The sequence below is a fragment of the Diabrotica undecimpunctata genome, chromosome 7 (assembly GCF_040954645.1).
Source record: "Diabrotica undecimpunctata isolate CICGRU chromosome 7, icDiaUnde3, whole genome shotgun sequence".
NCBI lineage: Eukaryota > Metazoa > Arthropoda > Insecta > Coleoptera > Chrysomelidae > Diabrotica > Diabrotica undecimpunctata.
The window spans coordinates 150,364,755-150,391,373 of record NC_092809.1 but is presented as its reverse complement, the minus strand read 5'-3'; the positions used below and the strand labels follow the sequence as shown (position 1 = coordinate 150,391,373).

Below are 26,619 nucleotides of genomic sequence, written 5' to 3'. Positions count from 1 at the left end.
AGATTATAACGGAGCGACCGAAAGTTACGTCTGCTCATACATCGCCTATGTGTGATGCAGTTGCAGACGAAACGTCAAGAAGTAAATCACAGCCACAGTCTATGAACTTCTAATACAATGTATATATCATTACAAAACACTAACCGGAAAAGCCTAAACTCTCTATATACATTAATTTTAAAAATAATACCACTATCTTCCGTCAAAACCTAATGTGTAATTTCGTTATACTTGATAATAACGGTTACAGTTATAAAATTGAATTATTGTGTCAAACTTTTTATTTCTGAGATAATTTAAATATACTTATCTAGTGATTAATTATTCACGTTGTCCGATTTCTGTTCCTAATTAATGCTAAAGGTCAGGCAGGCACTACTACAATCTTGATTAAATTGCAGGAAAAAAGGGACACTAAAAATGTAATCGCTTGGTTCTTAAGCCTCGTTCGCCGTAAACCTTCCTCCAGCAAATAGCCGATATAAGTCTAGCTCTCCGGTGTCGTGATTTTTTGTACAATGTTGCCATGTTCGATAAATAATGTAATGAAGTAAAGAACCAAAACATTTCTTTATTTATATTGAATGGGCCTAACATTTATTTTTAAAAGCAGTTACTTTTTTTCTATAAAAATGTTTACAACACGCATGACTCTTGCAAGAAAAAGACAAACTAAGGAGTACATACCCATTATTTTCTAAATCTTTTTGAGTGACTCATTAGTTTAACTAAAGGCGCGTTCTTACTAGTCAAGTTTTGTTGATCAACTTTATTTGATCAACTAAAGTTGAATTCAACTTGAGAAGATTTTGTTCACATATTTCAATTAAATCTGAATCAACGGTTCAATGTAAAAATGGCGTCGAATGAGGTTGTGCGTGAATGTGTACTGTTACGATAAATATCATGGCCTAAAATAACCGTAAATATATTATGACTAATTCTGTTTTGTTGTAGAAATTTCGGCGAAGGATCTAGATTCGAGGTGTCCAGGTAGACCGAAATAAAACGGGTCTGAGCTTCTGGGGAGATCGCCGCCGTTCTCGAATAACAGGATTTCCTATATAATAACGGAACTTTAATTGAAGGGGATCAGTTGATTTTGAAGACGCGCTCGCGATTTTAATTGTTACGTTCGGATATATAAATTATTGTAAGATAAATTAATATAAATAAAAAAATAAGTTAAATTCGTAAGTGTTATAAATATTGAACCTTTTAATAAATTCACAACAGTACGAAGTATTGCTGTGTTGTTAAAATGAGAACTGAAAAGAATTGCTAATGATATGAACAAAAGTCGTAAGAAACGTCGTTTTTGGGCGAGACAGTGGATTCTAGGAAGAAATAGTTTGGTATCATCAGAAATGTTGTTAAAGTAGCTAGCATTAGAGGATAAAGAAGGGCATAGAAATTATTTTGGAATGTCTGAAGAAAAATTTGACGAGCTGCTGTCAAAAGTGCAGGGTGTCATAAAAAAACAAGATACAGTGATGCGTCAAGAAATTTCACCAAGATTAAAGCTGCAAATCACTTTAACATATATAGCTACGGGTGATTCGTTCGCAACGCTTGCTGCCATATACCGAGTACCTAAAAGTACCATTTCAAATTTTCGTAATATAAAATTTAGGTTAGGTTAGGTTAGGTTAGGCAATAGTAGATAATATAAAATTTAGTCTATTCTAAGTCTAAGACACCTGTTAGAACTGCAGCAAGTACATCAGATGACTCCTGATAATTCTCTTCGCATTGTTGTCTGTTGCATGATTCATATGAAAATGAACACGAGGATGTTCTGGGTCCATGTTGTTCGATAGTGCTGGTGATGGAGATGAATGATACTTAGAAGATGAAAACAGTGGTGATGAAATTGTCTGGTAATAAGATGTAGAAGGTGCACACTGATGATGGACTTATATGATATTCGGGTTATCTTTTGTCGTACTATAGTTTGAATTTGTTCCTGGCAGATGATAGCATGGTAAACAGGCATATGTCTTAGCTGAACAGCAATATATTTGGCAAATGTCGAATTTTTCATCAACATTATTGTATTTTTTTGCACTAGTTTATCAAGTTTATCAATTGCTGCGCTTATATTTGAAATATTTTTATTTTCTAATATTTTTCTTTTGCGATTTTGAGGAGCATGAAAAACATTTGTTGTCTTTGATTGCTTTGTAGTAGGCGATTTGACAGTTTTTTTGTTTTCTACATGGATCGCTTATTTCTGGGTATTACCATTGCCTGTTTCTCTTGTATTTTTGATGGTTTCGCTTTCAGCTGCATCATGTGTTGAATTCTAAAAGAGAAATATAACTTTATTACAATATTTCATATTAGTACAAAGAGAATTAAATATGCAGTAAAATGTGATCAATATTTTTTTACAGATACCACAAAATGAAGAACAATGGAAGACAATTTAAAGAGAATATTATTTGCGATGGAATTTTTGAAACTGTTGTGGCGCATTAGATGGAAAACATCTTATAATACGAAATGCGCCTCACAGTAGATCAGAGTATTTTAATTACTAAGGCAGTATAGCGTAATTTTTGTTTGCGTGCGTTGACGCAAACTATTGCTATCGCTATTTCGGCGTACTCACAAATGGACGGGCAAACGATGCTGTTGTTTTTGCAAAATCTTCATTGAATACAGGATTAGAAGCTGTTAGGAATACGTTACTTTTGCAAAAGGAAGAGTATTTGAGGTGCCGATGCTTTCCCCTTAAGACCTTATATTTTAAAACACTTTGGAGGAAGTACTCATTTATCTAGGGAACAGAAAATATTCAACTATCGCTTATCAAGAGCTCGTCGCATTGTTGAAAATGCATTTGGAATTTTGGTTTCTAGATTCAGAATATTTTAACGACCTATAGCGGTTTCAAGTAATAAGATGGACAAAATTGTTAAAGCAGCTTTAGTATTAAATAATTAGTAAAAATGAGTTCGGGTAAAAAATACACACCAACAGACTCTTTTGATACTGAAGATCTAAATACCAGGCGCAATATACCAGGTTCTTGGAGAACACAAAGTACTGAAGCGAAGAGTCTAGTTAATTTGCACGTTAATTTAGGAAGTCGTAACTATTCAACAATAGCATCTACTGAACGTAATGAATATGTCGAATATTTTTCCGGACATGGATCTGTGCCCTGGCAACTGAATATGATACACGACGATGTGAACAGTACATAAAGTTAAAGTAAAAAAATTTAAAAAAAAGTATACTTACCAAATTTAATGAGTATTCGTTATATTTGTAACACCATGTAAAAATATATCCGCTGTTTTATACAAAAACAACTTTGGCACGTACAATTCATCTCTTGCCATGCCAGTATGTATCGATTTGCATACTAACGAATACTAGGAATTTCCAATTTCTTGACAATGCAACCCAAAGCATCTTCTCGTTCATCTCTAGTTCTCTATTTATCAGTTCGGTGGTCCCACAGATAATCATACTTTTGATACAACTTCAAAAATTTCACAATTATATTTTTAGACCACTTGAGGCTCATTTTTTTTGACTATTTTATGAACAGCTAATTATTTTATGAATCAAATAATCGTGCACCCCAATCTCTTTCACAAAATATACTAAACACAGTCAACAAATGTTGACCGCCTAGTTCACACGTTTCAAGACAAGTTTCAACTTGAAACCAATTCGTTATGATTCATCAAGATATCGTTTTACTTGAAAGAAATTTTCCACTTGATCAACAAAAGTTTAAATGGGTCAAACTGTCTTAAACAACTAAAAAGCTGGTTAACTTTTATCAAAACAGAGGTTCTCACTACATTTTTATTCAACTTTTGTTGGTCAGCTAAAGTTGATCAACAAAACTTGAATCGTGAGAACGCCCTTTTACCTATATATACTTCAATCGAACCTTTATAAAAAGAACCGCCAGTAGCACAAAAAATTAAATTCACTACCTCTTCTAAATAGTTCAAACCATGAAATCATAGACTTCCATGGCCAGAGTCTACGTATAGCTTTCCATTTAGAAAATCCGAAAATACTTCTGCTGCCAGAGTTTTTGACTTCAACAAAGTTGCTGATAAAAGATTCTTTAATTTGTTCGGGAGTAGAGGTTGGTATTGTACCTAAGGCGAAATAAAAAATAATCGTTAAAAAGGTCGCCAACAGACCGTAGCCATGGTTTTAGTAGAACTTGGACATATGGTTGAGGTTCAAATATCCTTCTGTGCAGCTCGAAATTACCTGTAACCTGTTATGTACGGTTTTCATGTACGGATATACTTGGCAACGTTGCACTTGGCAAACGGAACCTCAAGTGACAGCGGTGACATGACAACCATACATGACAATAGACTGAGGTTATGGACTACATGTGAACTGAAATAATGTTAATTTATACAATACTTATAAAGCTTAATAAATTAATACAACCTATCGTAAGTAGCTTTTTGTTATGTCCAACAGTCCTAAAGAGGAATACATTACATAACCCACGCTTATTTTTTTTAGAAAAAGGATCATTGCAAAATTGATGTTTTGGTGAATTTAAACGTTGTATATCTAAAGAAAAATATGCATAGCATCTATAATAAAAAAACAGAACACACAAACAACACACCGTTTGAAAGTAGTTTCATGCGAACATTGAGTATTTATTGTGACCAAGCCTTAACAGACTCTCTATGGTCTAACTCAGGACTAGCCTTTATTATCCACCAAGTCACAAAAAACTTTAGAAATACATTTTTTCTGGATTCTGGCCACTGAAATAAAAATATTGAAGAATCATTAAGTAGTTTTAGATATTTATGATTTTTGTAGATTCCTTTCTACTTTTATTTTGCATTTATTCGAATTTTTGTCTTATGTGACCTATCTTTTATATATAAAATATATTATGAATGATAGGTCACATTTTCTTCCTGTCATTTTTTTTTAATTTACAGGATATGAAATAATATCTATAAAATCTGACAACACTGATATCACTGACCGCAGTTTGCTAGATTTTACTGGTAGCTCACCGTGATTTGTTTTACAGCTCATCAAAACGGGTGGAGGAATAAAACAAATGACCGGTGTAGTTGCACACACTGCCCACCTTGGCAATAATAAAACGGACCTATTAAATCGGGGATATAGTGGATTGTATGGGTGTGCAAGAGATGGATCTCCTCATTCTATTGTGTAAAGTTGAGCGACGAGGAGTGGGTTGCAGACTTAATTAACGTGTTTATATCTACCTACTTTTGTTCTTCGAGGGTAAAAGTCTAAAAAAATTTCTAGAATATCTTATATTTAAAATAAAAAAATATTTACGAAATTAATTTATCTATTGATCTATTCAGAATTATGTACTTGTACTTTTATATGTAATGTAGTTTTAATATTTTTCATTTATTATTTTCAAAAGACATTATGCTAACACAAAACAATTTTTTTATAAATTATTACTTTAAGAATGTTCTGAAGCTATTTTCTAGTGGCATTTTAAGAGCGTAGGCGCAAAGTTTCGGGCCAATGCTTTTTAAATGCAGTTTTTTTTCCAAATCTTGAGAAAACTAATAAATATTTTTGAAAAATTTAAACGCAGAATGAAAGACTACATTATTACCGAGGGCCGAAAGTCCCTGAAAACTTTTATAATGTTTATTTTAATAAGTTACAGGGGTGAAAAAAAAAAAGAGAAAATTTAGTGTGATTTTTAATTTCAAATATCTCATTTAAAAAACTTTTTGTTTATTCTAAGGGACTTTCGGCCCTCGGTAATAATGTAATCTTTCATTCTGCGTTTAAATTTTTCAAAAATATTGGTTAGTTTTCTCAGGATTCGAAAAAAAAAAATGAATGCATTTAAAAAGCTTTGGCCCGAAATTTTGCGCCTACGCTCTTAATATTATTTACAATTTTAATTAGACTTAACCACAATTTTGTTCAAAATACATTTATTTTGATGTTTTGATTTCAAGTTTGGAAAGTTTAAGTTTCCGTTTTCTTGCATTTTTTATTCAACAAAATATTTTGGTTTCGGAATTCAAATCATTCGTTCCCCAACATGATAGATACTTGAATTTTTCTACTTGTTGTATTTGTTTATTGTAAATTTCTATTTCTTTATTGTGTTTGGGATTAGTATTCACATTTCTGTTCTTTGGAATAGCTAATGGGTTTGTTTTTTTTTGTGTTGATTTTCAACCTAGAAGCATCCTTCTACATTTCTTTCAAAACTTCCTTTTACCTTTATACCTTCTGGAATATTCCCACGAACATTTTGAAATATCTTATCTGAGTACACTTAAAGTATGTGGCCTTGCCTTGTTACGGATTAAACAATGGACAGTGTTTGATGCACACAAAATGAACGAGGTAGCGTTACTCAGAATAGGAAGAGATGTCGACGTGATTGTTTGAACATTCTTGTTAGCACATAACAAAATTGATGAGAAGAAAATTATAAGACAATAAAAATAACCACAATACATATCTATCCAAATAACAAGAAACAATCAGACCTTCCTTGTATTTTCGTTTAGCAAACCTGTTAACCCGATCACCAAAAGATGATCTTAATATTGATGTTATTTAAAAAAAAATGAGAAAATTAGAATTTCAAATTTACCTGAGTCATAATTATATAATGTATGTAGTTTTTTTGTTTCTTAATATCCACATACAAATTTAGTGTTATATCTAACCTCCCCAGTCCCAAGAAAACAGTTTTTATTATTTTAACAATATTTTATATTTTCTCTCTTCATTTGTGAAAGCAATAAACAAAAATTTATAAAAACTAAAAAAAATTATCTGACAGACATAATATGACAGGTCCAGCATAATGGACATCAGCACTAACTTTACTATAATTTAAGTATAAAACTGAAAAAAAAATATTCTCGTTCAGGAGGAATACACAAGTACATTTTGCATTTTGTACAAAGAATCTCGTCTTCTTAGTGCATCCAGGGTTTCGGCAACGCATCTAAGAATTTTTATTGCTGACAGAGCATATTGGCAAATGGTCATTACTGGTTTTTCTTACATCTATAGGTGGTAACTGGACAACTTTAGATCTTTTTACAGGAATTATGGGCTCTTCATCTTCAGATGACTCCGGTTCTCTTCGACTAGACGCACTAGCTTGTCTCCCGCTTGTATGCTTACCACCTAGAGCTAGTGACCTTGTAACATACAGCTTAAATGGGCGTAGGAAATTTCGACACTAAGCAGGTAGCGACTAAAATTTAATGGCAATTTTCGACACCAGCCCCAATTCCCGTTTTTATCTTACAGGTATATTCGTATTATAATTATAAAATACCATAATTAATTAATTTATTTATTTTAATAAAAGTAATGTGCATTTTATTTCTTTATAACTGTAATAATATCTAAATATAATACAACTAGTACCTAATTTTTGTACATTTTACCGTTAATATACTTGTATACAATGATTTATTTGCTATTATAGGAATGATAAGATACAGCTTTTATAAAATCTAACCTACGTATTTGTTGGGATCGTAGTTTATCCATCATTTTCTCCAAAAATGCCAATTTAGCCTTAACAGTAGTATCTTTGATTTTTGCTGGTATATGTAAACTATTTATTTTGACATAAGTGTCTACTTGAAATTCTTTTAACTTTTCAATAAAAATAAAAATAGAAGGATGTGTTGAATAAAAAGAAGAATTAAATCTCGAATGAAAGGATTCACAGGCATTTGTGGTCCTCGCAATAGACGGATTCTGATTAGACCATATGTGTGGTGGAAATAGAGCGCTATAGAAAATGTAATTTTCCAGTAAATAATCTGCATATATATATCAAGTGTTGCGTTTATAGGTTTATATGACATTAAATTATAAAGAAAGCATTCTTCAACTTCTGCTGGATTTAAATAAGTTAAACCAAACGTATGCCTTAACCATTTTCCAATTTCTGAATTTGTATCCTTATATTCTTGTACCAAACCCAAAGATTGAATTTTTTTAAACAAGTATTGGTGTAAGTTAAAACGGCATCCACTAATTTTTGCATTGGGCCACATATACAATAAAGCACAGTGAATTGCTTTTTCAAAGTCCACAAATATTTCAGTTGGCTCTAATGATAATTGAAATGTTTCAAAAATCTTAGACCTTAATAAAGAAAATAAATTTTTGTATGTCATTGACAATTTGTCCTTTAACAAACAGTATGCTAAAGGAACATAATGTCCATTTTCCAAGCCATGTATAGTAAATAATTGTAGAAAATATTTGGTACTGTATGAAACTGTACCATCCATATACAAAGTTTTTAATTTACACAACAAACGAATATTTGTCTCGCATGAAAATACAATTACATTTAATTCAGGATGATTTAAAAACAAAAAACTTTCATTGCGACAGGTTTTAGGAGAATAATTACTAACCGCGTTATGGACTTCTGATATGCTTCTTGGTAACGGACCTGGTAACAGTTTACGACGACAGTTGTAAATGTTCTTTCTTATGCTAGCTATGTCAGGAACCGTCAGCAAATTGGCATCACACTCAGCAACAGCAGTTCTTGTAATTTTGGCAGGCTTTTCCGATATGTCCTCTTGGGCTTTTCTTTTACATGCATTGGTTACCATCTTTACTTCAAGCTTTTTTGGATCGGCTTCATGATTATGTACCAAATCACTTCTTGTGATGGTGAGGTCCTCACAGCCTATTGTAAACACTTTTGCGGAGCACTTAGTGTTTCTTTGGATGCAGCGCCAAAATATCTCGCCGCTTTTTAACACTTTCTGTTTCGAGAACGAATGATGCTCCACCACTAATAAATCTCGACCACGGGAACTTTTTATCAAACTCATTTTTTAAATATCCGTATACGTGCACAAGTCAACGTCAAACAAGAAATAAATTACAACTGAAATAATTTAGTCACAAGTACACAAGTGCCACGCCCCCCGCCGTGACAATAAATATTGGGAAAACCCGCTTGTCCTGCTTGGGTGCAAATGTCCATCGCCGCTAATTACCTACCTACCTGCTTTACGCCGCGGTGTCGAAATTTCCTATAATAAAATTTGACCCTTCGATTACCCCAGGTACAAAGACAATTTGGTGTCGAAAGTTCGCCCTCCGGCTTAAATTCCAGTTAGTCCATTACCTTTGATCTCTTACCGCCAAACGCTGCACGATCCTGACGGTACTCTATTCATGGATTGGTAAATGAAAGATCAATAAAGTTCCAAAAGACACGTACAGGCCATTTTTAGTGCGCATACAGATTCTATAATATGAAATAAATCTATCACTCAAATCCACACATCCCATTGACTGGTTGTATTTAACAATTGTATTTGGTCAAGGCACCAGAATGTAATTTGAATTTTTTTATCCCATCTTCGTACGTCAGCCAATGGCAAAGAACCGGCAGATGTAGAGGCCATCACAGATCTATTGTCCATCCATTTCAAAATAGATACTTTACTATTACCGCGTACCCATTCTTCATGGGACCCTCGGCCTTCTTTTAGTAAAACAGAATCTTTTTTTATTTTGCGCCTAAGTACTCGTGGAATTCGATTATTCTGAATGGTACCAATACCAAAAATATAATAAAATTGATTATTTCGCTGGGAATTTGATTTGAACCGGTTGCTTTCCTATACTTCGATAGTTGTATAGCTCTTTCAATTTCAACGAAGGTTATGTTCGGTCCAGTTAATATATTTTCTATTTATATTTCTATTCTTTCGTTATCAAACAGCATTATTTCTTGCACCTTTTTGTACGTATTAAATGTGTCATTCTTTTTCTGCAGTTCTTTTATTTCAGTACATTTGCTGTTGTACCATTTTTTTGCATCCTGGATTTCCCTTCTGATTTCTTTATTGATTTTGTTGTATTCTTCAGCGTTTTTATTTTTCTACTCTCGTCTGTTTTTCATTAGTCTTAATAGTTCATCAGTCATCCGTTATTGTTTGCGTTTATCTATGTATTAGTAAGTGATTATACTGGCATCCTTTATACTTTTGGTTTATGTTTTGTTTACTATTTTACTGTTTTATTACATCTACTGCTTCTTGGGCAAATTCTTCGTTAACAATTTTTCTTCTATTGCAGCTTACGTATTTTCGTGTACTAATATTTTATTACTTAATGTAATAAATCATTTTTTCTCTTACTTATGTCGTTTTATATCTTTTTTGTCTCAGCTTGTTTTGTATTTAACTTAAAATTATATGTTTCTGTTTTTGATTTCTTCGTTATTTGTTTTATATTTTTAACTCTAATAGATATAAATCCTTTCAATATATACTGTATTTGTAATTGGTTTAACCACCCCAAATCAATTTGAAAGCAAAGACGAACGCAGGTGCCCCTATCTCGGTAGTGACTTCCAATCAATCAGATTCACTAATACAGTTGAAAATTTTAGAATTATCGGACCACGAAATTGAACGTAGGACAATAACGTTTTCAAATGGCATTTTTAATGATGTCACTGAAACTGGGCCGTACCCTTCTGCAAACCCATAACAAGTTTTTCGCCCCAGGAAGCGACAAACTCGGTAAAGAGGGCATATAAAAAACAGGATAGGACCTAGAACGTGGGTTCATAAAATAAGTAACAGTTAATAAGTGAGGAGAGCATTTATATACATATGCATATATATAAATATATATATATATATAAATATATACATATGAGTAAGAAAAAAGAAGTACTTGTGACTCGTTTGGAAAAAAAAATATCTATTTAGATATTTATAAATTTGTCAATTTGTTTTGTCAATTTGGGTAGAATTTCCTAGGAACAGGTAAAATGATTACGATGAGTAATTCAAAGACGGTTCAAGGGATGTTTGTGTTGCCAATAAAAAGGAAGGAATGCTCATTGAGAGATGGGGGCTGCATCAGAGGGGAAATGTTGGAAATGGAAAAAACAGCAGTGTGTTCGAGATATCAGATTATTATCAGTCGAAGACTTAAAAAAAAAATAAAATGTGCCGGTTTTTTGGCATCCGTAATAGTTAAAAAGTAGAAAGAGACTGTTTTTTAAAAGTAAAAGATTAAATTCAGTGATCAGTGACAACAGTTTGTAAGTACTCAATTAATTGTATCCTGACATCGTATATAAAAATTGTTCCAAGGTGTTCACCTATATTTTTAACGATATTTCCTTCTCTCAATGTTTATCAACGTCTACAAAGACTATTGTGAAATTTTGTATCTATACTGGGTAATTTGCTATCTTTAAATAACTTGCGGTATTTTTTATATTATACATTAAATTAAGTACTCGTTTCAGAGAGTATTTGTTTAAACAATTTGTTCTATCATCAAAAATTTGCATTTATGTCTTTGGTATAAACACAATATTTTTTATTATACAGTTATAATTTATTTTTGAATTTTATTTATCCATGAGCTTCCTCTGAGTATTGGTTTTGTATTTCTGTTGTTTGAATGACGTAAAATCCTGAGATTACTTATTAATTTGAGCTAGCCCAAGAAGAGTTTTGATCTATTAAGAAAATTAAAAATAAATAATATAATAATACTTTTGCATAATTACATTAAGAAAATAAGTATATATATATATATATATACTTCGCCTTGCTGTTCTGTCACTTTTTGACCTCAAGGCCACTGTCTTTTCACGTTGTTGGCGTGGGTGTCACACCTGTTAATTCATTTACCTGTGGCATTCAGTAAGCTAAAGACTGGTAACTTCATTTTACTTTTAAATATTATATTTTAATATTAACTAATTAATAATGTTACCTAAAGTCAAAATTACATTTAACTGATAACACATTGTTGGAAGTGCATCTCATGATCTTTCTAGTTCTTTACATATCAATTTTAATGTTTTTTACTTAAATTTTTTACAACAAATTCTTTATATACATGTATGATTATCACATGTTCTTTTGCTGTGCTAAGTTTGTTAATTTCGTAAACTGTACCTAGTTTCAATTAATTGTTTATACAACTTTATCTCTGAATGTAATTATCGTAAGCTTTTTCACAAATTTAATATCACTGACTGCTACATGTCTTTTAAGGTAACACACATGTTATAACTTCTCTATGGATGTTTGGTTTTTCATATTGTTCTTTTTAGATGATGATGCTTTCTAAGCAGAAAGCGAAACGTCTTCAATAAATAGATGAAGTAGCCACCTTCTTTGTCTTTTATTTCTCCACTTTGACCAAAAAACCCACCACTCTTCGAGTGGTCCTTAGTTTATATATTTTATATGTATTAATAAAAATACTTTATGTATTAATAAAATATCCTCTGTTTTAATAACCTGTTGCTAGTTAAATGCTTTAAGTCCAATACTGAAAAGGAAATTAAAAAAGGGTGTAAAAGTGTATAAGGGTGGCATAGCCATGTATAACATATTTTTTTGAATAGAAAGAAAACAAAAAGCCCACCAGCCCCAATTTTCATAATCTTATTGTTTATTAAATTTATAATTTTATTGGTAAGATCTTGTATTCTTAATGGACTTTATTTATAGATGAACATAATTGTTTACTTCTTCTTCTTAGAGTGCCCTCTCCTCAAGCTTGAAGCTGGAGCTTGACTTCTACAATTGCAAATTCTTCTCTGTTTTCAGCTGTTAAATATTTAGCCCTGTCCATTGTCGGATGTTTCTTAGCCACGATAGCCTTTTCCTTCCTAGTCCTCTCTTTTCATCGATCTTTCCTTTCACTATTAGTTGAGCATATTGATACTTATTATTTTTTAGTGTTTAACTTAGGTATGGTGCTTTTCTAACTCTCACTTGTTGAAAAGTTCTCATTCCTTCCCTATTCTCTGCAGCACTTCATCGTTTGAGGTATGAGATATCCATGAAATCTTAAAGATTCTCCGGTAAACCCACGTTTCAAAGGCCTCCAATTTATTTAATGTAAATGTTTTAAGAGTCCATGTTTCACCTGCATAGAGAACAGTAGACCAGACTTTTTTTGATTTTTGATAAACGTAGTCGAATTTTGAGTTTTATTCGAGAATCACATAGCAGTATTTTGATTTTTTCGAAAGATTTATTTGTCTGTTCTATTCTCTAAGGTAATTAAAGTTGTTGACCTGCTATAAATTTGCCCGTTTATCGTACAAGGTTAAGGTACATTTTGGTTTTTTTCGTATTAACATCACTTTGACTTATTAACGTTAAATTTAATAACAAACAATAAAAAGTAATAACAATAAAAATTATATTTATGTCATTTCCGGTTATTTTAAATATCAGGGTAATTTTTTGTTTGTAACACTTTCAGATCCGATTTTTTTGCCAAGCAAAAAATTTAAAAACCCAGCATACGTTATCTATGGTTTTTGTTAAATTGATAGAATCGATAATAATACTCTATCTATGGTCAATTTTGACTTGACATGTGCGCTGCTATGCACACTCGGCCTCAACGCTAACATTGCTACGAATGGAGAATTAACCAATTAGTTTTTATTTATTTTTTGGTATGTTGTAATATAAAAAAGTTCGTATTATAATACACCTTATTTTTCTTACAATCGCTGTAATCTCACAGGTCTAGAAAACACCTGAATTTATTAAAATACTAGTTAATTTTCTTTATTGCCGTCCGACTTCGTCACTTTCGTCTATGTTGCCGTTTTTGCTACTTCCATAGTTATGATCCATTGCTATTTGAAGACTAGAAAAAGGCTAAGCAACCTGTCGACAATAAACTCTATCCAATGCTTGATTGAAAACGAATATATGTTAAATATTAGTTGAGTCAAAATGCAGACCTGTTTTACTCCTCTTCATATTTGAAACTCTTCATAATTATCCTGGCCAATCCTGATGTTTGCACGTTGATGTCAGTGAAGATTTTTAATGAAACCTAGATATTTATAATCAATACCTACCTGTTCAAGAATGACTATCATTTCAGTACATTTTACTTAATCAAAGGCCTTCTCAAAGTTAATAAAACACATATAAACTGCTTCTGCTTCTCCGGTTTCAAAATTATTGCAGGACCCAAACCTGCGTGTCATTAAGTTGGTCTTCTATTGTTTGGTATATCCTTGACTGCAAAATTCGAAGAAATATTTTTAAAACATGGCTTATCAAGCTGACAGTTCGGTAGTCACTACATGTTTTCCCATTTGCTTTTTTAGGTATCGCCACAAACGACAACAGCTAATCCATTGGCATATAGCCAATTTCACAAATTTTGTTCAAAAATATAAAGATCTTTTACTTGAACTTTCGAAGAGCTTTATTATTTCACTCGGTATATCATTCGGCACCGTCGCTTTCCTGGTCTTTGCTAATCTTATTGCTCAGGTCCTGTCGCTACTTCATTAATTTCAACATCGTGCCTTTCATCATTAAACAGTTCCTCAATGTAGTCTTTCCATCTGTCTATTTTATCCAAGTCAGTGATAATTAGTTTGTAATCTCTTTTAACGATTTTATTTGTATGTTTTTTGTACTGGTTTATTACCAGTACCATGTTTTCCCTTTAACTCGTCATTTTCCAAACATTTGGTGTCGAAGTATGTTTCTTTTGCAGCTCGTTTTTTAATCCTTATCTCCTTAACGTTTATATATCTCAACGTTTTATTCTTAAATTTGCGTTTTGTGTCCATAAAATTCAAAATCTCATCGTTGATCCATTGTTGATTTTTTCGATAGTTATTTTTAAAGTTTTGAGTTAACTTTTTACAATCGTCTTGATTTGGTTTCAATGGCCCTCGATGAATTCTTGTTCTTATCAAATTGTTACTTGAAAATGTTATTTTCAATATTGCTCTTTATATTGTTTGCCTGACTGTGGTTTCTAATAAAATCCGTCTACAGTTTGTTAAAAAATCGCTGTTGTTTTAACCGTTTAAGCTTTAATTTTAATTCAGTCAACAACAGACTGTGGTCGGATGGAACATCGGACCCAGAAGAAGTTTGTACAGAGTTTACTGTATTTCTATAATGCTTACTGATGGTTATGTAGTCAATTTGAGTTTTTACGATATTCTTCTTCTTCAAGTGCCCTCTCCGCTACGGAGTTTGGTAGTCAATATAGCTATTCGTATCTTTGAAGCTGTTGCTCTAAATAATTGGTTAGATGTGCACTGGAACCAGTCTCTTAAATTGCGCAGCCAAGATATACGTCGTCTTCCCAGGCTTCGTTTGCCCTGAATCTTTCCTTGGATAATTAACTGGAGCAATCGGTACTTTTTCCCTCTCATCACATGACCAAGACATTCCAACTTTCTTCTCTTGATGGTGATCAACAGCTACCGTTCTTTGTTCATTCTTCGAAGAACTACACTATTTGATATTTTGTCTGTCCAAGGTATTTTCAAAATTCTTCTGTATATCCACATTTTGAAGGCCTCTATTTTATCGGTATTGCTCTTGTTTAAAGTCCAAGTCTCTACTCCGTACAGCAGTATCGAGAAGATGTAGCATCTAACCAATCTCATTTTCAGGTTTAAGTTAATGTCATGACCTCCCAGAATGTCTTTCATATTAACAAAACGACGGTTATTTGCTGGAGATTTCCACATGTATAACTTCTAGCCTTAGCCTAAAATAAGGTTACTAATAAATGAATCTACTTTTTTCTTCCCATATCTGTGCCCACTGGAAGCAGTGCTTTGTTTGTCTTCATTGGAGAAACATTTCTAAATAAAGCCAAATGTTCGATTTAAATCTTCTTATCTTTGAATATGAACACAAATAAGTACCCAGTTTGTGTGTTTTTTGTGTTAAGTTAGTTCCAAATGTTGATTAAATTTTACTGTACATACAACATTGATAATAAACTACATATTGAGTTAGAACTGATGAAGCTTTAGAAATATAAAGCGAAACGTCTTCTATTAAACCAATGAAGTAGCCGACTTTTTTTTGCCAACCTAAATGACCGATTAAACCTCTGCATTCACTAGTAGAATACTTTTGAAATATATATATATATATATATATATATATATATATACATATATATATATATTAAGAAAGATACTAAGAAAGAAAGACACTTACTGGAAAGAACGCTTTGTTGCTGTTCTTTTCTTTGTTATGTACTTTCTTTTTTTCCTCAATGTACTGTCAAAGATAGAAGGAAAAAAAAGAGCCATACGAAAACGCTCTAAACGAGACTGTTAACCAACACAATAGAAAAGGCTCGCGAAAATTCTACCAAAAGATAAACAGCTGCAGAAAAGAATTCAAACTCAGAATAACAGCATTTAAAGACAAAGATGGTTCCATAATTAGTGACAAAGAACATTTTGAAGAACTGCTTAGCGACAGTCGTGAAGAAGACCAAATAGAAATTACTTCGCTTGAAATGGATGAAAACATTCAAGAGCCGCCCCCCACCGAAGAAGAAATTAGAGAAGCCATTTCAAAACTGAAAAATAACAAAGCCCCGATTTGGACAATCTTTCTGCCGAACTCTTTAAAAATGGTGGTGACACCCTTTTTAAACACACGCATAAATTAGTAACCGAAATCTGGCAACGGAAGGCAACGCCCGCGGACTGGAAATTACGTGTAATGCACCCTCTTCACAAAATGGGAGATATGATGGTGTGTGATAATTATAGAGGCATAACCCTACTTAACGTGGCATATATGCATTGTACAGAAGATTGATCCCTTATGCTGAAAAAATAGTTGGGAACTACCAGTGCCATTTCCGGACCCAATAAATCAACAACGGATCAAATCTTCACAGTCAGGAAGATTCTTTAGAAAACGCTTGAGTTCGAAGTCGACACCCACCACATATTCGTGGATTTTAAAGCCGCATACAACTCAGTCAACAGACAAAAACTTCTACAGGCTATGGTGGAATTTTAAATCCCGCTTCATCTTGTTTAACTAACGGAACTTACACTCACAGGCGTAGAGAGTGTAGTCAGAATCCAAAACGAGTTTTCAAGACCCTTCCATTGTAAAAATGGACTGAGACAGGAAGATGGACTGTCGTGTCTCTTTTTTAACCTTGCAGTACAAAAAGTAATTCAAAAGTGCCATATTAATACGAATGGCACCATCTTTAATAAATCTGATCAAGTAGTCGGATATGCAGATGACATAGACATTATTGCTAGGTCCGCAGAATCTCTGATCGAAGCATTAGGATCACTAAGAGCCTCTGCACTGAGAATGGGATTAAAAATAAACGCACAGCAAACCAAGTACATATATGTATTGTACTAGATCAGGCAACCAGATATCTAGACTATTAATTGATGATCTGGAACTGGAAGATGTGGACACCTTCGTCTACCTGGGCCCGCTGCTGACCAAAGACAACAATTTCAGCGAAAAAATTAAAAGAAGAATAGTGCTTGCCAATAAGTGCCATTATGGCTTGAGGAAAGAGATGGCCCCAAAACTACCCCAAAAAATAAAAGTTGCCATATATAAAACACTAATGAGGCCAGTGTTAACATACGGGTCAGAAACGAGGTCACTTACACAGAACGACCAAGAATTGCTTAAACGTTTCGGGAGAACAATTCTAAGGAAAATATATGGAGGAGTCCAAGAACAGGGTTTGTGGTGTAGGCGCTACAACTTTGAGTTATACAAAAGTTTTGGGGAACCTGACGTTGTAAAATGTATTAAATTAGCACGCCTTCGATGGATAGGACATGTAATTAGGCGAGATGAAGATGCAACGATCAGAAAAATGTTCGACCGAAGAGGACCAGTGGGAAGACGAGCTAGAGGAAGACCAAAACTTAGGTATCAAGATAACATAGAGGATGATCTAGAATCCATCGGAGTTAAAGCATGGAGAAGAGTTGCCAGAGACAGGGGCGAATGAAAGATTGTTCTGAAGGAGGCTTTGGCTCATAACGAGCTGTAATGCCACTGATGATGATGACTGTAAAAGATTTAGGTTTTGATTATGAAGTAGATATCGCATTGAAGAGATATTTAGGTATATTTGCATTTTTTTAAAGCAATTTCAAAGAATTTTAAAGCAGAATTTTTATTTAAACTATTGTCCCAAATCCTCAGTTAGAGTATTTATTCTTTTCAGTGAACTAGAAAATTTTTAGATTATTGCAAGAACGATAAACAAGTTTTTTAAATAGATTTAAATTCTATTACTATCTTAACCATTATTATCTTTTAACTTAATGTACTACGAAGTCCTGTTGTTAAATATCATTTATGTTGCCGTTTTGCACACGGCTTTATTTTTGTTTGCACAATGCTGCGGTAAAAAATAATGTATTCAAAAATATTTTTCATGAAACGAAAGAGCTTATCCCCTATTATTATATAGAATAGGCCATTGTATAATTCAAGCAATGAAAATGTCACACTTAATTAACTAACAATGGCACAAACTATCAAACAGGTCTATCACAAAAAGCCTGTCAACATCTGGTAATTTTCTGACCCCTAATATTTTACGAATATATCGCATGGTCAATTATAATGTTAACTTGTATGCATATAAAATGACGTTTACTTTAAAAAAATATTAAATTTGATTTATTTTTGTAAATGTGTCAATAAAATAACCGATTGTTAATATGCTGATATAGTTTTTTAACGAATTAAAAAAATACAAAAAATATTTTGATTTTATTTCGTATTTGGGGATGAATCAACAACATACACTTTAATAATCCCAATTTACAGTATAATCGTTAAAATTCTGGTATGTGTTTGAAGTTGAATTATATTTTATAGGTTTATACATCGCACGTGCAATAGTGCTTACCTTTTTTGTAATAGTTAATTAATAAATTTCATCATATATTTAAAATAAACTTCGTAAAATTCTTGTATAAAGATACACTTGGTATATGAATGGATAACACACAGTTTCGACGCAAAAACTGGCTTTTATTATCACCCCTCAAAATTAAATTTCAAGAAAAATATCTCTGAAGCATTCACATATATTTGTGAAAAATATTTCCAATAATCTCTGTTCAGAAGAATATCTCACCGCTGTCGCACATTGTACTTCACATACTTAGGTCCCAAAACATCTCTGATCCGTGTAATATCACGCAAATTCTTTTGGATATCAAAACCAGGTGAATAAGAAATTGGCGTAATAAAAAATACTCGAAACTCAGCTACGCGTAAACACAACAATAGCGTATTAAATCTTTGTGGAAAATAAATTTTATTAATAATATTAAATATTATTTTGCCGTAAAGGAAAGTAAATTTTGTTTATAAAACATAAATTACAAATAATTGCTAAACTCTTCTAAAAAATCATTAGAAGTTAGACATAGAAATCCGAACATCATTAATAAATGTTTTTATTTTAATAACATTTAGTATAAAGGCTTATCTTAGCAAAACCTATAAATTATTAGAATTTTAGACGTATCAGTTTAGGTTTACATTTTTTTTCATTAATTATTTTTTAATTTGCTAACCACTTAAAATCTTAACTTTTAAGTTTAGTGCCGAAATATTGTTTAGTATCGAAGCCAAAAGACTAAACTAGTATGGACACCTTCAGAGAATGCCTGAAAATAGATGGTCAAAAAAAGATAGAAAAATGAACCCTTCCACTAGAAGAAAACGATGTAGACTAAGACGATCCTGGAGAGAACATGTAGATGATGCAATGACCGCCAGATATTTAAAAACTGAAAATTGGGATGCGAGAAACAGCTCTAGTTGTAGAAGACTCGCCTTGGCCGTATCTAGGTTTAGTACCGATTAAATGTTAGCGGTGTGTGTTTCTTAGTTTTTTTGAAAGTTGTTTACAATGCATAGAGTAGGCAGACGCACAAATTTCCACGAACTGAGCTATGTATCCTACATAATGGGGCGTGTTTAAATATTTACAAACAAAAGCCATAACGACCAAGTTAGTCAAAACAGACAGCTGGGTGGTCAAAGTTAACAGAATTTTCCTTGACCTAATAAGATATTGTTTAGCACTTCGGCAAAAATGGGATTATATAGAGTAAACAGCCGTAACGGCATTTTATGGTAGTATTAAAGCGGTAGGTTTTTAAAAAGGTTTATGAAAGGTAGCTGAATGTATTTAACGTTGTTTTATTGGGAAGTATTAGCGATCTAAAATTAAAAGTGTTTTTATTAACCTTTAGTAAAATAAATGGAATTTAGACCAAATGTTTTATCAGCTTCTTGATCAACAGAATTTCACGACGTTGTTCAGGGGACATTAAAATAAGTAACGAATCGAACACCGTTCCGTACTTCGCACCAAACATTTTGGAGTTCCATCAGTAATTGAGTTAAATCCGCATCTGCAAGATGAAGGTTCTTGCAGCAGCCTACATTCTTATGCATTATTCAGTTAATAAAACAAAAAATACTCGTCAAATAAGGTGGTGGCAAACATAAATTTATAAAAGTAGGTAGACATATATGGTGGCAATCACTTACTTTTGGATTTAAAATTTCAGTCGATCAGTGGATTATATAAAAATTTCACAAGAATGTCGCCTTCCGACTTTGAATTCTTGATCACATCAGTGGGTCCAAAAATAGGTCGAAAATATACAAAATGGACAAAAAGGTTCAAGGAATATGGGGTCGTTTGGAAAGATTGCGGTAAAAATTAAGATCCACATGAGTGAGGTATTGGTTTGGTATATATAGATATAGAAGAATTGTTAGAATGTACTCAGGGAGTAGGGCTTTGTGTATGTTATTTAAAGGTTCCTCTGTCTGCTTGAAATAAAATAGCCATTATTTTTTCTTAGACAATTGACGCTGTAGCATTGGAATACTTTTTTAGTTTGAGCGCCACTAGCTTGCCAAAGATAGTATATTTACTACAATCTGAATCTTCTTGAGCTTTTGCAACCTTAGTTAGTACTGCAAATGCGACGTCTAACTTTTAATTATCATCTCTTTTTTCTTTCGAATTCGGGAAGTATGGGCTACAGTTTATCTGGTCTTCTTTTTTGGCCTGGTCTTCTATTTGGAACAGTTTCCTGAGCTGTCACAGTCTTTTGACTTTCTAAAGTGACCTGAGTCTCTTTTGCTTCTATTATATCTTCAGGAATATTAAGATTACCTTCTCTCAAATTCTCATTTACCTATCCTATTATCTCGATCTAAAAAAAAATTAATTAGTTGCTACGCGAATTATCTTTTGCAGATACCAATACCATCCGAGAAATGGTTGGACGTGGCTGAACTGTATAATGTTACTTGAAATTTTTCTTATTGCCTAGGGGCCCTGGATGGTAAACATATGATATTACAATCACCAATGAATACGGGCAGCAGTGAATATTCAGTACGAACACCGTTCAATTGCAATCTTCACAGATTCAATGCCTTAAACGCCAGGAAGCGTTTAAGGCACTAAATTCTGTAGAGGATAATTCTAAGCTATAAACTGCTAAAAACTGCTAATCAATATTATTCGTCGAATCGAAACTATTCTGCGGTATTGCAAAGGCAGTAACAAAAATGGCTACAGCAAAGTGGGTAGCTCACATATCTCTGGAATGGTAGAAGAATTCACCAGGACAAAGACAGGTGAAACTACAGAGCTCTATTAAATAACCTAGAGGTCGAATTCCCTATGATCTTACTAAGGCAGGATTGAAGCCGGCTAGTGAACGCTATTTTCGATATAAACAAAATATGAGGGCATGAATTTAAAAATTAAACTTGATTAAATATAAGAAAATTTTGAAAGATTTTACTTAATATTAGATTCACTTATGATTATTATCATGGAATAATAAAGTTTGGGACTTGCTTTATCGAATTGAACTTGTAAGCAAGCAAAACGGTTGTTTAGGTTAAAACAATTACAAAAAGATACTGTAACAAATAATAGGCCATATTTAATGTAAAAGTAGTTTATCAGAAAAAACAATAATATTGTGTGCAAAATTGTATTCTTTAGAATGTAGAACATCTAATGATGTGTCATAATTTACAGAGGAACGACCTGATTTGCGTGAATTTTTAACTGTACCAGCTTCTCGAAATTTCTTTTCAATTCTACTTACTGTTAACAGCGTTATGGATCTTGCTGGATATTTATCATTAAATAAATTACACACCACCATCCAAGTTTCCGATGTGTTTCCATACCCAAACATTATGGGTATTTCAATTCTTTGCTTTACGTAAGCAATAATACAGAACACTTACGAATTAATACAACTACTGTTTTACTTAATTGTTATTGAACGTCAATAAAATAATGACATTTCACTAGAAACTAGTAGGCTACTTTTTTTGCAATTGATAAGAAATAATTTATTTTCTAAGCTGATATATTTCAAATTCTGTAGACCATAACTATTATACATTTTTGGAATTAGTTCATTTTAATTGATCTTAAAATGTCACAAGATACATTGCATTAGCTTTGTACCCCCCAATTATAAAAACTGGCAGGACCCTAGTCTACTTGGCCTTTCGGCATACGACCGTTAGCGCCCCCACTGCCCCTACGAGTCCGACACCAAAATGAAGGTACCACGCCACGTACACAAGGCACGTTTCGTGGGGCTCCACCTTCCCCGTAGTACCTGTGTTGCGATTACCTCACCTATCCGTTATCCCTTCCTACAGGCGGACAGGTGACGCAGGCAGAGGAATTTCCACCTCGCACGTAGACAGGTCGCTGCAGAGGATATCTCCTCTACCACTCTTAAATCTCCTGGTGGGTACGTGCCAAGACACCAACACCACGATTGGCACAAGGCCAAAAGGGGTGTGTACGGGCCCAGCTCGTTCAACCTCACCTGGTTCTCTTGGAATGAGAGTAGAGTGGTCCCCGAAAGTCTCGTCTCGGATACTAGGAGTGTACACCGGTGACAACCCGACACCTTAAGCGAGGGCTTTTCACCTCTCGATTCCTACCCATAAGTCGCCTCTTTCGACAGGCAGGGCCTTCTCGCCCCGGCCGTATTCTTATCTCCGCAAGCAGAACGGAGTGTCACAAGATCAGGGTGTTATATTTACAAATCCGATGGCCTCGTCACCTTAATATGGATCATTCTGTATGATTAAATTTGGTTGTAAGATGTAGGCCAATAAAATTTAAATCCACGTGTTTTAGATTTTTTTTTTCAAAAGGCTTTTTGTTTAGGAAATATGCAATTTATCCCATACTTTGCGGACACACTGTATATTGATAATACATATAGTCTGAATTACTTATTTTTAAACAAAAGTATCAATTGTAGCAGAAATAAATGAATTAGAAAAAGTGTTAAGGAGCGTCCAGATTACTCGTGCTCGTGCTCGTACTCAGACTTTTACTTGTGACTTGTGACTTGCCTATATGTGTACGTCGCGACGAGCCGGAGCCAGAGCAGCACGAGCCACACAATGACACAAGTAAAGGCGGGTACACATATGCGAGCAGAACTGTTCGCGAACCGTTTGTGAACGCTATATTCGTTAATTTGTACGACGGGACGAACCGCTTGCGAGCTGTTCGTTCGTTGCTCGTCAGGAACCACCGCCTGTCGGTTTTTGGGACGAACACAAAGAATGTTCGCAGAACTATAAGGTGGGTACACATATGCGAGCCGAACTGTTTGCGAACTGCTCGTGAGCTGTTCGCGAAGAGTTCGTTGAAAATATGTTTATGTTTAGGCTATCCAATACCCTAAGTATCTAATAACAAACCGAGAATTAATTTACTTCGTTAATCTAAACATTTCGGTATTTTGTTTACATTATCTGTTATTAATTTCTCTCGCTACTTAGATAAGCCGCGCTCGTTCAGCAATTTTGTTTAACAGAATGATATCATCGCACACTTAGCAGAAACAATTTATAGACACAATTTATAGTTCTGCGAACATTCTTTGTGTTCGTCCCAAAAACCGACATGCTGTGGTTCCTGACGAGCAACGAACGAACAGCTCGCTAGCGGTTCGTCCCGTCGTACAAATTAACGAATATAGCGTTCACAAACGGTTCGCGAACAGTTCTGCTCGCAAATGTGTACCCGCCTTTAGATACTTGTACGGTTCCGGCGAGTGTCAGTATATCAAATGAAATTCGTCATCGGCAGACGCGTCCGCGAACGACATCTACGTATGCATCTGAAGATGTGTAGATGGGGTAATTTGATCATCTGTTGTTTATATATCACGTCCGCGGATGCGTCTGCAAGATATACGATTGTTGTCGGTTTTTTTAGCACAGATCAAAGAGTTTCGTTGCGGACGTCCGACGCCTTTCCACACATCTGACCTGTGACTTCTTCTTTTCCATTTTTTTTAATGATTCTATTCCGATGTACACTCAAGTAGTAGTTGAACGTTCTAAATAGGCATATAGCTGCGGCAGCTATGGTTTCAACATCAACATCCATTTTTTTAATGCTCGCGTAGACATTGCGTCTCCAGGGAATTAACACAGACTGAACGATTTACAGATGTGTCCAGATGTGTGGTCAGCTTGTATTAATCGGGAGTGCATATCGTGCAGGTTTATGTTTAAAATGGAGTGGAATAATGATAGTGTGATTGATTTAATAAATATGTACGAATAACACGCAGTTTTGTAGGATAGTTCTAATAAATTTTATAAAATGCTAAATAAAAAGAACGATGCATGGAAGGAAATATCCCAGGAGCTGAAAATGTGCAAGAGATTAAACGCAAAATGACTTCACTACTGGCAACTTACAGAAAGGCTCGTCAAAAAGTGGCCCAAAATAATAAATCCGGAATAGGAACCGATGAATTGGATTCTCCTTGGTTTGTTAGTTTTAGGTTAATTTGGAGATCATAAATGTGCCAAGAAATTATAAATTTAGCGTATTTATTAACATTAACACACTCAATATGGGACATCGTTAAATTTGGGATAAAAGAAACCTTTCGTTTGACGTAACCTTCACCTCCATGCTCCTTTTAATTTTTTCCATTGTAATGACGTCACAGCGCCCGTGATCACTTCACATAATAATATCTTACATCAATTGATATTATTGTAGGTCCAATTGACATTGTATTTAAAAAAACAAAGTGACTAATCATATAAAAAAAAATGGTAAATCTCGCAAAATTCCAAGCATCAAATTAGGCGTATCCCGGTTTTTGAACAATTCGGACCATCCATTTAAGAAATAATTAGGCGTTTCCAGACTCTTGGTCCACTCTGTATTTAGTACCATTAACTTCTTCATAATATTGGCGCGATTAATAAATTTTACAAAAAACATGTAGATAAAGGGAATCTTGGTATTTTTCAAGTTATCATATTTAACCCATAAAAATGCAAATATTTCTTTTAGATTGTTTTTTAGAATTATCCCTTGTTATTAAAAAGTTTTGTACCGGTAAATTTTTGGTAGAAAATTATACCAATTAACAATGGTTTGAACTTTAATTGCTATCGCTTTAGTGTTTTGTGTAAAGCCATAAAATTTCTGGGAACTAATGATCGCCTTGCTTTTTTTGCCGCTCTCTAAATCGTGGTAATTTAAAATGAAAAATTTGCTCTGCAGCACCGTCGTGAACAAGTGTTATATTGTTATTTATAGTTCTAATACCGAAATTTATTATGCAGCGGAAAATTGCTTCGGAAATAACTGTCATTTCTCATGTTCTGTAAATACTGGGTGGTTCCAGACAATGTTTTTGCTACCAAAAGATTAATTACATGTGTAATCGAACAACTACAATAATTACAAAAAGCTTATTTTCGTATTTTAAAATATGTAGCAAAAGAACACAGATATAATTAAATCCTTTAATATGTGCGATTTTGGTTCTATACTTTATATATTGAGATAAATTATATATTTTTATATTTTATCTTACATATTTACCTAGGTACGCAGCTCTTTTTTTCTCGTGATTTTTGTTCTTAAGCTGGCAGTATCTTTGTTTTTTTTTTAATATATATACATATATTAGGTCTTTTAGATATAATAATATATCATCATCATCATCATTCAGCCTTTATTTATTACGTCCACTCCTGAACATAGGCCTCCCTTAAACTCCTCAATTCTTTGCGATTTTGTGCTCTGTATTGCCAATTTTTCGCGATACGCCTGATGTGATCAGCTCAACGTGTAGGTGGTATTCCCCTACTACGTTTGTCTGCTCTTGGCCTCCAATGTGTAATTTTGCTCGTCAATTCTGCTATGCGTTCCACAAAATCAGTAATTACTCGTCCTTCTTCGCAGATCTTCATTTCTTATTCGGTCCCGTAACGTCACTGCCAGCTAGACCGTTCCATTCGTCTCTGTGCCACTCTCAATTTCGAAGCCGTAGGCTTAGTTTCTACTCCATTGAATATGAGAGTAAGGTAAATGTCCCAGTTATAGACACTGTCCCAGTTATCGACACAATACGTGAATTTCTGCAAATATTAAGTATTTCACAGTTGTTTTTGTCATGCGTACACCTCTAGTCGTCTACCTCTGCTTCCTGTCATAATTAGCGTCAACTGATATACAGTTGTCAGCACTGTTCGATAAACAGTGGTTAATAGAGGATGTGTTTATATCACGATCTACTACGACTAGTTCGCTAAGTAAAAACGCTTAGAATCCTTCTTAAGTGAATAAGCTTATAAGAGTTTAACGCAGATATTACTGAAACTTTTATTGTTAACATTTTGAATTAATTTCGAATTTCCATGGAAATTATAGCATATG

At 33.5% G+C, this 26,619-nt stretch overlaps 1 pseudogene; it reads right to left on the bottom strand.

Moving 5' to 3' along the window:
* Positions 1–1,680: 1,680 nt before the first annotated feature.
* LOC140446679 (uncharacterized) lies at positions 1,681–22,081 on the bottom strand (annotated as a pseudogene).
* Positions 22,082–26,619: the final 4,538 nt, after the last annotated feature.